Source organism: Falco punctatus, assembly GCF_963210335.1.
Source record: "Falco punctatus genome assembly, chromosome: 1".
Classification (NCBI taxonomy): domain Eukaryota; kingdom Metazoa; phylum Chordata; class Aves; order Falconiformes; family Falconidae; genus Falco; species Falco punctatus.
Genome location: NC_137580.1, coordinates 126,974,205 through 126,990,002, shown reverse-complemented (window position 1 = coordinate 126,990,002; position 15,798 = coordinate 126,974,205). Strand labels below are relative to the sequence as shown.

Genomic DNA, 15,798 nt, shown 5'->3' with positions numbered 1-15,798 from the left:
AGGAGCATCCTGCCACCTGCACCCAGGCAGCAGGAAGGACACTTCAGATGGTGCTCAGCTCCAAGGCATTGCACCAGCAAAGGCCTCCCGTGCCCACAGGCTGCAGGCATAAGCTGCCTGCGGTCTCCCGCCTCCCACACTCCCCAGGGATGCTGCTGCCCAGCTGCACCCCGCTCCCACAGTGCATGCAGCACCAAGCCCTGTGCTTGCTGCAGCAGCACGCTGTGTGACATGCCAGCTGCCCGCCTCACATCCCCCCACCCACACCAGTGCTGGGCAAGCGCAGCGGTGCTGCTAGGAGGGCTGCAAGCGCCTGTGCCGAGGCTGCAGATAAATTTTAACTGGGCAGCAAGAGAGCAGGGGAGAGCAAGCTGGAGAGCGAGCTCACTGCGTGTCATTTCAATGCGTGTATTTATATCCTTCACCAACGCAGCATCCCTTTGTAAAGGCACGGAGCATGTATAGTCAGGGCTGTCAGTTCAGCGGCATGTTACAAGTGTTTGATATGGAGATTTTGGCAGTGGGAATGGATGTACCTCGCTGAGAGGTTTATGTAAAATGACAGCTTCTGGAAAATGAAGCACTCTGATATTAAAAAAAAAAAAAAAAAAAAAAAGTACAAACAAAAGGGAAGAGAGGCCTTCCGCTCAGCGAGTCCAAAACAGATTTCTCCTCCCCACCAGCCTGCGAGCATCTCCCCACCACAGCCAGAGGCAGCACGCAGGCAACGCACCAGCTGCACCAGCCCCACCAGCTCAGCTCGACTGGTTCAGGCTTCACACCCACACTCCCCCGCCTCAGACCGCTGCCCCATTTCCATTTCATCACTCCTCCTCTCCCCCTTGTTTACGGGGCTGAGGCTTTTATTGCTGGCTGCGCGTGGGCGTGCGCGGGCAGCTGAGAGGGAGGAGGATGCCTGGAGAGCACTGCTGTCAACAGGCCTGGGGAGATGCTCTGCAACTCCTGCCATCGCAGGGCTTGAAAGTGGAAGATGCTCCACAAACAGAGCAAGGCAGTGGCAGGTCCCTCCCGCTGCAGTGCTGTGCCGGGGGACAGATGCTGAGCTCTGGTCGAAGAGTAAGTCCAACACCCATCGGGGAGCCTCTGCCAGCGGACACGGCTGGAGGAAGCCCAGCTGTTGCTGGAGGCATGGCAGGAGGAACAGATGGGATGCCACCCCCAGACAGGACCCCATCAACACCCGCCAGCCCAGGGACCCACCGCCCACCTCCAGCACCCTGCAGTCGTGGCAGCGAGCGAGCCCCCCAGGCAGGTCACCTCAGCCGGGAAGGAAGGTGGCGGCAGTACCCAGCTCTGCAGCGAGGCTGGAGCGCCGGCTCGCACCTCCAAAGCTGCGTCTGCCTTGGCATGCTCTGCTGCAGCCAGCTCATTCCTTTGGCTTTACACCCTCCTCCACCACCTCAGAGATGCATACCCAAGGCCAGGGTGGCAGCAATTCCTGCTGCAGCTATAACGATCCATAAAGAAGCTGACTTCTTTCTTACCTCTCCGAAATGAAGGATGATGATTACCCTACATCCCAGTCCACAAAGCTTAATCCAAATTGATGGCCTCCCAGAGACTGTTTCTTTTGCCTATCTCCCAATCCAATACCCGACTCTCCCCTACCCACGCCTACTCAGTAGCAAAACATCAGAGTAACTCACACGGGCTCTGGACAGAAAAACCATTTATCCTGAAGTGAAAGGCTCCTAGAAGAGACATTAAATTAACAGCGCGTTAGGGAGACACGGCAGAGCCAGCCTTGCCTTCCGATGGGCCCCAGGCAGCAGGGCCCAGGTCTGCTTAGACCTCTCCGGGAAGAAGCTCCTCTGCAACCCCCAGGCTGCGCCTCAGAGTCTTTGCAGCAGATTCAGAGGATGGGAGAGGATGAGGATGCTCCCAAAGCCTGTCTGCCCAAACCACACTGTACACCCCAAATTCTAAGTCACATCTCAGGATATATGCAATGCCACACACACACGAGCACATCACCACTTTCACAAGGGCTAAAGCAGAAGTAAACAGCACTCGGGTTCAGACCTGGATCACGGACTGAAGCATTCCCCTAACGCCGTGGCTCCCCCAGCACAGAGCAAGCGGGCGTCTGTGGGCTTCAAAGTCTGCAACAAGAGTTTCCTCACTAAGCTCCCATCAGAGCAGATCACTGCAGGGAAGAGCAAAGCTGTTGCAACAGCACATGCTCTGCAGCGACCACGGTCACAGCCATAGCCACGCACCTACACACCAAGCCAAGCAGCATCCACAAGGAGCTCTCATTTCTAACAGCCCTGCCAGAGCCCTAACACTCAGTGCCCAGCCACCCTGCTCCTCCTGGAGCAGGACAGACCGAATGGCTGCATCGGCCACACAGCAGGATACAGCCACAAGGCACACCAGCACGGGTCTGGAAAGGGGCACCACTGTGCCCACACACACCTTGGGCTCCAAACCCTGTTTGTCTGCTCAAGGGGCAGCAGAGCAGTGACACAGCACCCTGGGGTGGGGTCCCTGCCCCACGCTCCCCTGCCTCCAGCATCAGTACGGCCCATCTCCACCAGCACCCAGATCCCAACCTGACCTAGAACATCTCCCCAGTGCTGTCCCAAAGCAGAAGTCCAGAGGCCCCCACCAGGGCAGCAGCCCCTGCTGCCCTCCCCGGACCGGTGCAGAAGCACTGACGTGCAGAGGGAGCAGAGGGAGCCGCCAGGCAGGCACGGGGCTGGGCGCAGCTCTGGCTGGCTATAAATACCCAGGAGCAGAAGTGACAACAAAGGCTATAGCTGAACTGCACACCATAGATCATGGGAACACAGCACAGCTGAACTGAACTGTCCTGCATTTTCCCCCCACACTTGTATGAGACCTGGGAGAAAACGATCCCCAATGTCCCATCCATTGGCAGGATCCACTGTCACACGTGCATTTGTCCCTCCGGTGCAGCCAGCCCCTTGGCTACCCAAGCAGCAGGGCTCGCCAGTGGCCTGGCAGGCAAGGCAGCAGGGAAGCCTTGGCCACAGGCACCGGGACACGAATCCGCAGGAAGTGGCAGCTCTTTCCCTGGCAGCACCAAGCTCAGGCCACCTGGCTCCACCAGCTCTAGGCATCCTCATTACTGAGAGGCCCCCACTGACCTCAGGCATCACTAAGCAGGAACCCCAGCGTCCCCAGCTGCCAGCAGCCCCCTCCCCTCAGCCAGGCAGTGTTGGGCAGCTCTCCCTCATGCCAGCTGGGCAGCGTGGGTTCCCACAGCCTCGACTTCAGGCAGACAAGCTGATGAACACTCACATATCAGCCCTTCCCTTTCACTGCTTAAGATATCCTCATCTCTACTGCACCACAGGTGTGTGTGGCACTTAGAGCCAGAGAAGCAGCCGAGCTCCCTGCCAGGAGAGCTTACTTTCTAATTAGACAGATAACAGCAAATCATGACAACAGACCACCGTGGGGAATGGCAGGGACTGCTGCTCCAGGGACAGCGGGAGCTCTGGGGCCTTTCTGACAGCTCTTCTGCTTGCTCCACACTCACTCCCCGCAGCCAGCCGTGGTAACACATTGGCAGCCCCTGCTGCAGCCACAGCCCTGGCGAAAAAAACAGCAGGATGAAGACAAAGAAAGGGGAGCTGCTGAAGGGCAGCTGGGTCACTTCACCTGCTCCCCACCACAGCCCTCTTCCCTCAGCACCGCAATGTGCTCGGCGGCTCCCCGGGCACAGACAAGAAGTCCCATCTGTGCTCCAAAGAGGCAGGCAGGAGGGAAACATTCTGTGCAGGATGAGGCCAAAGTCACAGTCAGGCCACGGGTGCTGGTCTGCACTGCAAGACACTGCGATCCCTGCTTGCACGTACAGGGAGCACCCCTGACAGACAGCACCCACCGCAAGTGCCAGCCGAGGGGTCCGCAGAGCCAGCACGCCTCGCTCCAGGAAGGGATACCCCATCCTGGCTCTTCATGCCGACTCTGGCACCAACCCAGCACCCATCATACCCCAAGGGAAACTTCTGTGGGGAGCAGCCAGAGCAGCCCCACATCCCTCAGGGCTGGCATGGAGCCAAAGAGTCACCAGGGGAGCCCAGGCAGCCTGACTCACTGGCTGTACACCCCGCGCTGGCTGTCATTGCTCACACTGCCACGGTGGGTGGGTGGCCATGCTGGCTGGGGATGCACAGGGATGCGGGGGGTGCGGGGAGGGTGCCCCTGGAAGAACAAGGAAAACAAACCTAAACCCAAGGGATATTCATGGAGCCGCCCAGGCCACAGAGCGAGCGCAGCCACCGATGTGCCTGCCCAACAGGAGGATCCCAGGCAAATCCAAGGGGACCCAAGTGCTGCTCCGCTCCCTTGTCCTCCCCTAAATTCTCCTCAAAACCAGATGTCCCCTCACGGTGCAAGGCTTTGGTGCGTGCATGCATGCGCATGTGTTTTCATCCCAGTCTATAAATGAGGTCTTTGCTGAGAATTTACAATTCCCTCATGGCCTCAATCTTGCAAAGATTGCTTTTCTAACACTGTTGGGCTTTAATTCTAATAAGCCTCCTCTTTATTACGGAACCAGGTCACATTGCCTTGACACTGCAAGAAAATCTTTCATCAGGAAGGAAAACGGAAAAGGGAAAAAAGAAAGAAATAAAAGGGAGGGAGGAGGAAGAAAGGGGAGACAAACAAATAGAAGCTGCTCACTTCATCCAGGGGACTTTTTGAACCAGGCAAACAGCCGGCAGGCCAGCAGCAGGGCTGCCAGGAAGAGGTGCCTTCCCGCAGCGCCGCTCGCACCCCTTAACGCGCAGAATTATTTCTGGTGCGGCTTCACCTCCCACACACACTCCCACCCTCCACTGCTTAAAAATGCCGAGAGGAGCAGGAGGGGAAGCTTGACAAAACTTTGACAGACATAATGAGGACAGAGTTCAGCCCTGCCCTGGACAGATGGCCATTATCCCCACCCAGCGCAGGGCTCCTCATTACCTGGCCAGCGCCGCGGGGATGGGAAGCGGCACAGCGGATCAGAGCGGCAGCGCAAAGCACCCGCAAGACCCAAATGCCTCTGCCAGCAGAAATCAAAGCCCTTCGTTGGCAGGAGAAGGCAGCATGGCTTCTCATTCCCATCAAACAACTGCTCAAATATTGATTTTTCGATTCTGGAGGCTCTTCACCCTCCAGCATCCCTCCCAGCGCTCAGTCCCTGGGCTGGCTGGGGGCAGTTGCTACCTTCTCAGCTCCCCAGCTTCTTGGGTTTGCCTGGCTCAAGAGCTGTTATCACAAAACATCTCCTGTTGGTGTCTTATGTCACGGCCATCACCACGGAAACTGATCTCATACCCCACTTCGGCTCCCTGGGCCTGCATCCACAGCCTCCCAGTGCAGGATCAGAAGAGGACTCATTAAACCTCCTGCCTCCATTAACTCCCAGATAACGAGACCCTTATTAGCCAAAACATACAGCGTGCCAGGACTCCAGGGTGCTGGTCCCTGCTCCCAGTGCCTCCAGACACCTTCCCCCACCTCACTCAGAGACAAACGGGCAGCCCCGGACCCCCCTGCGCCCCGTGAGAGCCTTGTGTCACACAGCAGGGAACTTCCTAGGCTGTGCCAATGCACAGCAGGCGTGCATCCACAGCACATCACAGGAATCTCGCATGCAAGCCACTTAATCTCTGTCACCAACAGCTTGCTGCCACCCGTGGTGGAGCAGCCCTCTTCCCCTGCCTGCACCAAAGGAAAACTCTCCCGCAGCACATGGGGGCTACACAGTGATGGGGGCCCAAGGTGGCACATCCCCTGCAGGAGAAGTGCCTGACCAGCATGTCCCTAGTCCCCAGCTGGCATTGGGGGTAGCTGCAAGGGGGCTCCTGCATGCTACAGGCACTGCAGCATCCCACAACACCCGCTCACAGGGCTGCCAGGGCCTCAAGGGTCACCGAGAAAGTAAAGGAGAAGCCAGAGGCCACCTGCGCTGATGTGGCCACCATGGCACAGCCACCCTGGGCTATCCCAGCAGCCCTGATCTGGGACATGGGCTGCAGCGTGGGGCGTCCACAGCCACACCTGGACAAAACCACCAGCGTCCTCCCCACCATACCCCTGGCAGCAGCCAAATGCAGTGCAGAAGACTCCAAAACCAGTGCTCCCAGCACTGGTACAAGGGCAGAGGCTGCACGGCAGAAGGCAGCAGCTCCAGCAGCAGTGAGGTTTCCTCTATCCCACACAAGGAGCCAGGGCTCCAGCCCTGGTTTTGGACATCAGAGATATGAACAGGGCCATTAACACCGTTTAGCATGCAACAGCGTACACAGAGCAACGGCCACGCGAGGTGCATTGCTGCAGAGGCAGCTCGGGTCAGGGAGCACGAGTGCCTCTTTCCCACACTGACGGGGACCCAAATGCACCCTCCAAATTCCTCCTGCTGTTTGTTTAGCACAGGAAAGGCAAGGCTTTACTAAGCCAAACAGCTCAAGCACAGGAGCTGAAAATGCCTTTTGCAGGGTCGGCATGGCAGAGGCTCCTGAACCGCAGCCTCCCCCCCCCCTGAGAGCACAGCCAGGATTACAGCAGGGGGAGGCCAGGGCTGCTCCAAATGTAGACGTTTTAATTCTCAACGCTAGCAGCTGCATTTAAGGCAAAAGAAGCAGGGAAGCCATGCACAGGAGTAACCATGGCAACTTCACGGAAGTTAAATAAAAACTTCTTTAAAAAAAGATAACGAGGTCCCTGAATCATGCTTTATCAGCTATGTTGCTATAAAGATCGAGATACAGCCAGCTCAGGATTCCTAATTACTTCTGCAATATACTGTAGATAGCTTTATTTAAAAAAAATCTTGGCTATGTGTATAATGATTTAGGCCTCTCTCCATACCAGGATTTGCATATTCCATGAAGCACCTTCCCAGGCAGATCTGCCTTGCAAAGCCCTCCCGTGCAATGCCTGCCCGCTCGCACTCCGGGGGCTCCTGTGGCTGCACCCCGAGCCCTGCTCTCACACGGGGGGCACGGGGAGACCCCCAGCAGTGCTGCTGCCAGACCACACTAGCACACTGCCAGCATGTCCTCCCACCGTGGCACTGCCAGAGCCTCCCAAGCGCAGCGGAAGCACCCGGCTGTAGCACGGCTCTGGGCGACGGCAGCAGCGATGTGCTGACGTGCAGATTACCTGGGCTGCCTGCAGAGCCCCTCAGCGCAGAGCGATGCTCTCCAGCAGCATCCACCATTTGTATGCGCTGAACAGCCACAGCTGCACGCAGAGCCCCACACTGACAGTGCCGCAGCCCCTACCCCACACCTGCCAGAGAGGGGAACGAGCACCAGGACTCTGACACCCCAGCCTTGGGGGTCACCTTCCCAGGGCCCAGAAAGCAGCCAAAAGCAGCGTTGCCCCCAGTTCAGCTCACACCAGTTTGATGCCTGCTACAGTGCTACGGCAGAAAGTCCTTCGGTGCCCAGAAACCAAACCACAAGTTGTGAGAGATCTGTAATCCCTTTTTCCCACAAAACAGGCTCTCAGACAACCCCAGTAACTCCCGGAGGGCAAACAGACCTTCCCAGCCTGCAAACAGACAATGCTTGATCGCATCCACAGCCTGACAGTGCCGCACCCATCAGGTGTTACGGACCCGAATGCTGTTTGGGGAAGTGTCATTAAAACCCACGATTTCCATCAGTCACAGCAGCAAAGATGATCTGCCAGAGCCCAAAGGTTTGTCAGCACTCCCAGTGACCTGGGGCCTCCCAAACCCAGAGATATGGCACACCAGCACTGTCACCACCCAACTGCAACCGCACACCATTTGAGCCCCAAAGAAAAAGGCACCAAAAGCTCCCTGAGCCCAGCTGGGCACACAAACCCAAACCCACCCAGTGGGGGACCCAGACGTCGCAGTGGCTCTATCAGTCAACACTGCACCACTTCCCAAGAGCACGCAGCACCTTCCCCACTGCCCTGCTCCAGCATCCGCCAAAGGGGATGGGTTTACTGTGACCATCACTGCCTTGGAGCCACTGCTCCCTTCCTCGTCCCCTGCCTGCAGCCTCACGCGGGAGGCAGACCCTCGCCCCAGGGCACTGCGGGAAACAGGGCACAGGTGGGATGAGGAGCACGCCTTGACTCCCTCCATCCACCCCAGGGATGTGGGGCAGGGAGTCACCCATCCAGCCACCCCGGGCTGCCCGCAGCAAGGACCAGCACCACTGCTCACCCCAACATCTGCCCTGCAACAGGCAGCACCTGGCCACACCTTCACACAGGGGCCGATTCCAGCTGGCGCTGCTGGCCACGAGGCAAACTCCCTGGCACAGCACTGCCAACTGATGGCATGCTATTGCATTTCCATCTGGACTCTGGTTACCAGCTTAAAATTAATTTCTCTTTCTTACTGGTCAATCTGCAAAGATATCCCATTTAGCAAAAGGATGCCAGGGCTTCTGCCAACAAGAAGGATGTGCCATGTGCAGGTTTAAATAGTGATTTGGATTCTTTATTTTCACAGCTTATGGTAAGAGTAAGTGAATTATATGTATTATTTACTATGTTTTTAAACTCATTTAATTTAAGCTGATTCTGAATGGAAATTAGAATTCAATTAAAATGTGGAGGAAAGGTCAGCATTTTGAAGCAGATTATTAAGTAAGGCTACATTAAACACACTGGAAGTATAAATACCTAGGAACAAGTTCTATAGTTAAAAGTGGATTTATTCAGCAAAGACAGTATCATCTGTGGTCCAGAAATCGAGGAACCAGTTATCAAGGTCAAGATTTTATCAGCAGGTCTCAGATTCTCACATCTATGTTTTACCCAGAGCTTGATTAAGAGTTTAGAAATCTGGAAAAGTCTCCCTTTTTCTCCAGCTCCCTGCTTTAGAATTAATTGTTTATCGATCCGACAAGAGGAAAATATTCTCTCCCGGCTGCAGAGGAGGTGAGCCAGTTGTCAAAAGTTGTTTTATCGCTTCCACAAATTTTAGTTGCAATGACTTCCTCTGGTTCAATACATCTGTTTTGTCTGAGCACTGGCCATGCACATGCCCTGCTCACAGATTCCTTAAGATGATTTTAGCAGATTACAGAACTGAAGCCATTTTTCAGAAAGTCCAGATTTCCAGTTTCAAGAAATCCGGAATCCACCAGATTGCCCAAAGGGAGCATCAGCAGTTCCACTCAAACCCCAGTGAGTCCAGGTCCTCTTATATATTGAAATACCATTTTCACCTGCCCCCTGCTTGCGTAGAGCCGTGCAGCTGGGAGGGCACATCAGGCACCACAGCACAGCAGGCACCGTGGCACGGCCAGGAGGGGAAGGAACTGGCTGGGCGGCAGCCGCCATCCCCACCCAGGCCTTCGGGGGCTGCGGGCAGCATCCCAACACCCCACTGCAGCGCCAGCAGAGATCACAAAAAAGCCTTTTTGGTTGTTGGTTTTTTTAAGTTTCCCAGTTAAAAAAACATCCCTGCAGCAGGGGCGCAGGCAGCCTGGCAGGGCCCACATGAGCATGCGGTTCTTCATTGCTTGGGAAAACCAACAACAAAATGCTGGGAGAAACCAGCTTTTCCCAGCAATGAAACCCTCCAGATCCCTCCCTGCCACTGCAGGGTCCATCCTTGCAGCCCCAAGTGCCCCTGCAAGCAACGAGGGTGCAGCGCAGCAGAGACTGAGCACCGCAGACACCCTCTGCCCAGGAAGCTTACGGGAGCAGAGTTTCTGAGCAGTAAAGCCAAAAAGCAACAGAAAAAAATGCAACAGCAACACCCATGGCTGAGGCACCAGGCTGCCCCGTTGCCCCTGTGCTCCCCAGCCGGGGTCCCGTGCGTACCAGCTGTCACACCTCACTGCCAGCGGCACGGCTGTGTGCCACGGCTGCAAATAAAATCACAGCTCTCCTGCCGCAGTGGCCCAAGGAACACGGCAAGAGCCACAGAGGGAAAGCACAGCCTGAAAGGGAGCCCTGGCCAGCAGAGTGGGTGGCACTGGGACAAGGGGGCTTGGCCAGGGGGATGCCCCACAGAGGAGATTAAAATGGCACGGACCCTGCTGTGCTGCCGAGGCATGCCTGTGGTCTGGGGCTGAGAGGTGAGGTCAGGAGATGCCAATGAGGGAATGGCATCATTCCCAGCAAAGCTTGGGACAGGCATGAGCCACTGGCAGGACAATCCGTGCCAGGCAGCCATGTACGCAGTGGATAAAGAAACATGAAAAAGGATCCCGTGCTTGTGTGCTTATTTCTACCCATTAGAAATTCAATCTTGTCTAGTCTGGAAGACACAATGATGCCTGGAGCATCCAAGTGTGAGCTGAGCAAAGGAGAGAGCTAGCTTTAGATTATTTTTAATAAACCAAAGTTTAAAAAAAAAATTTAATCTCAATACATAATGAAATAACGGAGAAGAAAATTTTGCTTCCTCATCTGGTATCTCAGCCTGTCAATTAATTTGCAAGAATGTACATCCCAAAATACCTCAGATGATTCCAGCAGAAGGCCCTGGAACAGCACCGATGACAGGCCCTGCCTGTACTGTGAAAGGTTAGAGAGGAAAAAAGGAGCTGCTGCAGCAGCCCTGAGCATCCCAGCCTGGCAAGGGAAGTAGAATCCTGGTGGAAGGCAGCACCAGAGCTCTCAGCTGGGGCTGCTGCCCTGCCCGCTGGCAGGGTGCGATTGCTCCCCAAGGGTCCTGAGAGCAGCAAATCCCCCTGAGCCAACAGCCAGCAGCAGCCGGGGCAGGAGAGGGGCTGGGGCAGGTCACCATGAGCTCTAGGCTGATAAGTGGGAAGCCTGTCAGCTCACACGCTTGCAAGTATGTCTCCTTTCCACTTCACTGTATTCATTGTCAATGAGCAAAAGGCATTCAGACCCACGTGAAAGCAAGCTGCTCTGCAGGTCCCCTTTCAAACCCAGCTGAGACACTGACTCACTCCACAACCTCAAGAAAGGCACCTCAGCCTCCCATACTTTCTTATTTCCAGATGTGCAAAGAGGACAGACGTTGCCAACCGATCCACCCCAGCACCTCTGCGGCAATGCCCAAGGAGCTCCAGGCTCCCAGCACCGCACGGCTGCAGCTGTACCACCTCCAGCTCAACCCCTCTCTGCGAGCTTGGTCTCAAACCTCACCACCAGCTCCCCTTTCTCTTTCGCAGTTGTATGAAAAAAGCAGATCAGTCATAAGAACTAATTATTCAGTGTACTTTCACCCTGTAAGACTGTAAATTAAAAGAGAACTCAAATAAATTAAGGAACTTCTCTCATGCCTTTTATTATCTCAATAACCTTCAGAGGGATTTATCTACCGTCAGCTGATCCATTTAAAAAATTGTGACGACAAACTAATTTAGTAAATGCATACACTTAAAAACCTTTATTTATACACTGAATGAGCAAATACAGCCCATGCTGGACAAGCTGCTTGAGACACTAATCTGATAGGGACACCTGCATGCCCCCTGAGCACCCAAACCCAGCCAGCACATGGCTCCAGCCCCACTCCTGCGCTCCCGTGCAGCTAGGGAGTCTGGGGATCCCTCTCCGGCATCATGGCAAACGAGCTCAACCATCCCACCCAGGGCAGGAAAGAAGAAACCTGCTCTGCAGGACAGGGAGGCAAAGCATCAGCAACCATCAGCAGCACGGAGAGACGGGCTCCACCACTGGCAAACACAGTGTGCAGGCTGCCCGGCCATCCCACCGCCTGGGACATCAACACCTTAATTAAGGATGACATGTTCTAGTGATGGGAGATGGAGAAATAAGTGCAACTGGGAAAGAGGTCCTTTATTTTGAAAAGAAAGGAGAGAAAGATCTCAGCCCTTGTCATAAAAGGACTGTAAGATGGGAACATATGGAGCATGCATGACTAGCCAGGTCTGGGAAAGGAAAGTTGGAGGAGCCAGTTTTCCAAAAGAAGCATCACATGCAACAAAGGTCAGCATCCTAAAAATCATCCTCCCAGCCTGCCCAGGTCCCTCTCACTCAGGAACAGCGGGAAGGGAAGGGACGGGCCCCGCAGCAGCCCTGCGGCTGAGCACAGGGGTACCCACGATCAACACCAGCCTCGCACTCCTGGCAGCGCTGCCTCATGCTGTGCAGGCTCCCGGCACAGATGTCCATCGGTGACAGCTCCTTCAGCACAACCAGCACTGCGACATCTGTCCCCACGCGGTCCCTAAACTGCTGGGAAGGAGAGAGAGCTGCAGCCGCCAGGCTAGGGGTTTCCCAGTCACATCCTGGTCCCTCTGTGCCCCTTTGGGTACCTGGCACTGGGCTCACACCCACAGCAGCTCACCTGCCAGCTGGCCTGTGGGCTCCAGAGCTCCCCTCTTCAGTGCTCCAAAACCACCCCCTCAGCTCGCTACATGAAATTTGTGCCCATGGCAGGATCACACAGCCGTGCCTCAAAAGCAACTGCCTTAGCCCTGGTAAAAGTTTACCTAATGCTGCAGCAAAGCGTTTGTGTGCCCTTGTGCCAAGGCTTTCTGTGGTGCTGAGCAATCCCACAGATCACTTCAAAGGAAAGGGGGGAAAAAAAAAAACCCACCCTTCTGTGTTTCCTATGAAATAACAAGCAGGGCCTCGCCACAGCTCCCCAGAGCCAAGAACCAGTTCCCAACAACTGGCCAGATCTGGGCAGCCCTGCCAGCCCCAACCCACTGCAATCATCCTTCCACAAAAATTATCAGCTCCAGGCTCTTTCTCCATCTATTATCCAGAAAAAAAGCCTTAATTTCTTGCTTTGTGAGGCATTATCACGCCTCAACCATTTTAGCCTGAAACCAGGAAGCTCTTTGCGGAACAGAGTGCCTTCATCTCTGTTTGCACAGCACCCAGCACAGCGAGGCCTCCAGACTGGCTGCAGCCTCTGGTACCGCTAGAATGCAAATAACACCAGGGCAGCGGAGTACACCCTCGACACACTGTGAGACGCATCATGAGCCCCAGACACCCTGGAGAACACTGGGCAGAATTAGCAGGCGAAAAAGAGCAAGGTATTCCCCAGCCTTGCAGCCTCCCACAGCACACAGCAACCTGCAGCCACCCTGGGCTGTGCCCCCCAGGACAGAAACCCAGGTGGCAAGAGCCACCCTGCCCGAGGCCAGGCTTCCATGGAGGCAGCAAGCAAGTTCCAAACCTTCATGAAAGGCAACCAAAAATAGTCGGTGTTGTTAATGTCATGCTTACTGGAGTGAAAAGCTGAGAAATCCCTGGTTCCCTGCTCTGCCCCCCACCCCCGCCATCCCGCAGAGGCACTAACGAAGCAACCCCAGAGTTCTCGAGGCTGCTCCAGCCAGAGGGACAGCTCCGTGCCCCCAGCTCCTGCCAGCCTACTGCCCATCCCCACGCAGGGCCTGCCCAGCGCCTGGGCAGCACAGCCGCTCCCAGACCCCCACGCCACATTTGTTTACTTCAGACATCTGCCTTTAAGTGTGTGGACATGATGCTGTGTGCCGTGCAGCCTCCTGGCACATGCACTGACGGGGGACCACTGGCATAGGGGTGCTGGGTGATGGCACTGTGCATTTTGACACGCGACACAAATAAAGCAAGTGACTCCGAAAGGCCTTCTCCATCCATCCCTCCCCACACATGAGCCCCCCACGCTGGCACTACGAGCTCGCCTTGCAATGAAATTCCTGAAGACAGGCTGGAATTCAGGAGAGGACAAGGCCAGGGAAAGCTGCCACGCTTGCCTGGCTCTGCCTGTTGGCAGCGGGGCCGAGCTCTGCGCCTGCGGCTTTGCCCGCTCCCCAAGGCCGGCCACCAAGCGGGAGCCTCTCCTCCGCCTCCTCCTCCTCCCTCACCCTGTCAACCCAGACTCCATGTCACCCAACATTTTCTTACAATTTACCTTCACCTGGAGGGCGTGATTTTAATTAGCCTAATATTCCTGTTAACAACAGCACCTAATTAAGACATCCGTTAAGAATCTACAACGCAAACTTAACGAGAAGTTGGGGCAGCATCCTTCCACAGGCAAAGTACACAGCCGACCCCAGCCTGAGGAGACGCTACGAACGGACGGGCTCCGTTACCGGAGCCCAGCTCAGGCTCCCGAACCGGCACCGCCCGCTGCAGCGAAACTTCATCCCGGGGCGCAGCGGAGCAGCGGCGCTGGGGAGGGGGCTGCCACCGGGCCCCCCACCCCGCACCCCGCTCCACTCCGCCGCGCCCGGAGCCACCAGCCTTCCCCCGCGATGCGCTCCGCCACCGCGGCTCCCGGTGGAAGCCCTCCGTTCCCCCTAGGGCCACCCCAGCAGAACTTCGCCCGCTCCCCCCCGCCCAGCGCCCCGGCGAGCTCCCCCGCAACCTCCCCGCTCCCCTCCCCGGTGCCACCGGGCGGGGGTGCCGCCGCCCCGGTAACTCACGCTCTCAGAGGTCCCCGCCGCGGAGGCGTAGGGCAGCCGCGGGTCCCCGCCCGCCGAACGGCATCTCCCGAGCAGCGGCGACCGGGGCAGCCCGGCGGCAGGAGGCGGCGCGGCAGCGGGCTGGGCTCGCCTCACCGGGCAGCCTCACACGCGGCTGCGCCCGCGCCGCCGCCGCCCCCGGAGCCGCCGCCGAGCGAGCGCGCCCGCCCCCGGCCGCCGCCGAGCGCCGCGGGGGGGCACGTGCGACCGCCCCCGGCCCGCCCCGCCCCGCGGCTGCCGCCCCCCGCGGCTGCCGCCCCCCGCCTGATCCCCTCCCCCTTCCCTTCCCCCCCACCCGCCGTGGGGCTGGCGAGGCTCGGCGAGGACACCTGCGGGGCGGGGACCAGGGGGGTGTCCCGGGACCGGGTCCCACCTCCCGCCCCCGCGCTCCCCCGGCCCCGCTCCCTCGGCAGCGAGGGGCTCCCGGCCCGGCAGCGCGCTCGGCGGGCGCTCCCACCTCCGAGCCGGAAAGAAAGCCTTTTCTTAACATATTTTTCCCCCCCTCCCCGTTTCTGCCCCGAACACGAAGGTACCGCAGCCGTGGCCAAGCGGGGGTCGCTCCCGCCGGCCCTGGGCCTTCCCTCCGCCGCCCCTGCCTGGCCCCGCGGGTGAGTGAGGAGCGGAGCCCCCGCGCCTGGCACCGCCCTGACCCCACCGCCGGGCCGTGGGCCGGGGGGATGCCCGGGCCCGGTGCAGCCGCCCCTCGGGACAGCAGCGAGGAAGAGAGTTTCTGCTCCTCCTGCAACCACTGGGAAAACCGAGGCAGTGCCGGCAGCCCCTGGGATGTAGGCTTGCAGCGTACCCCGGGTTCACTAAAGCGCTCTGCGTGTCTCAGCCTCTTACCCTTCCTTCTCTTTACATCTAATTTTAAGGCCCTCTGGGCAGTGGTTCGGGCATTCCCACAGCGGCTGGAAGCTGTAGTCCTTCCATGAGCGTTATGCAAGAGCAGACCTCTGGCATTCCCAGCTCTCTCCCATTTTTCTGCTGTTTACCTCCTCCCCCAGGAAGCTGGCTGGACATGATGCATGCCCAGATTTTGCAAACCACAGGCTGTCAGAGGTCCTGTTGTTCTGCCCTTTCTCCTGAGCTCGCTAGTGGAGATGCCCTCTCCCTGAAACAGCCGGGAGCGGTGGCCGCTCTGGCAGCACGGGTCCCTTGTACCAGGTGCGGCCGAGCTGAGCACACACACCCACACCCCCCAGCCCAGGGGATGTTACACAGCACAGTGGCAGCAAACTGCTCCTTGCAGACCTCCCGGGTTACTGGACGGGGCTCAGCACCTTTGTTTGGCTCAAATGATTTATTTGTGGTTCCCAATAGTTAAGGCTGTGGTGAACCTCTGTAAGTTATAGCTCCTGAGAAATATCTGGAATACCTGCTGCCTGGTTAAGCTATCATTTCCTTCCTGTGAACT

The 15,798-nt window shown here is 57.2% G+C and overlaps 1 protein-coding gene across 11 annotated transcripts in view; it reads right to left on the bottom strand.

Annotated features, from left to right (window-relative positions):
• Positions 1-15,215, bottom strand: part of RBFOX3 (RNA binding fox-1 homolog 3) — a 147,458-nt gene extending 132,243 nt beyond the window's left edge. For 4 of the 11 annotated variants that reach the window (XM_080381433.1, XM_080381439.1, XM_080381440.1 and 1 more), the window contains exon 1: positions 14,346-14,635. The gene's annotated coding sequence lies outside the window, so the exon portion shown is untranslated. Of the gene's footprint in view, positions 1-14,345 lie in introns of all 11 variants that reach the window. The other 7 variants (XM_080381444.1, XM_080381443.1, XM_080381446.1 and 4 more) reach the window with 4 other exon arrangements.
• Between the last annotated feature and the right edge of the window lie 583 nt (positions 15,216-15,798).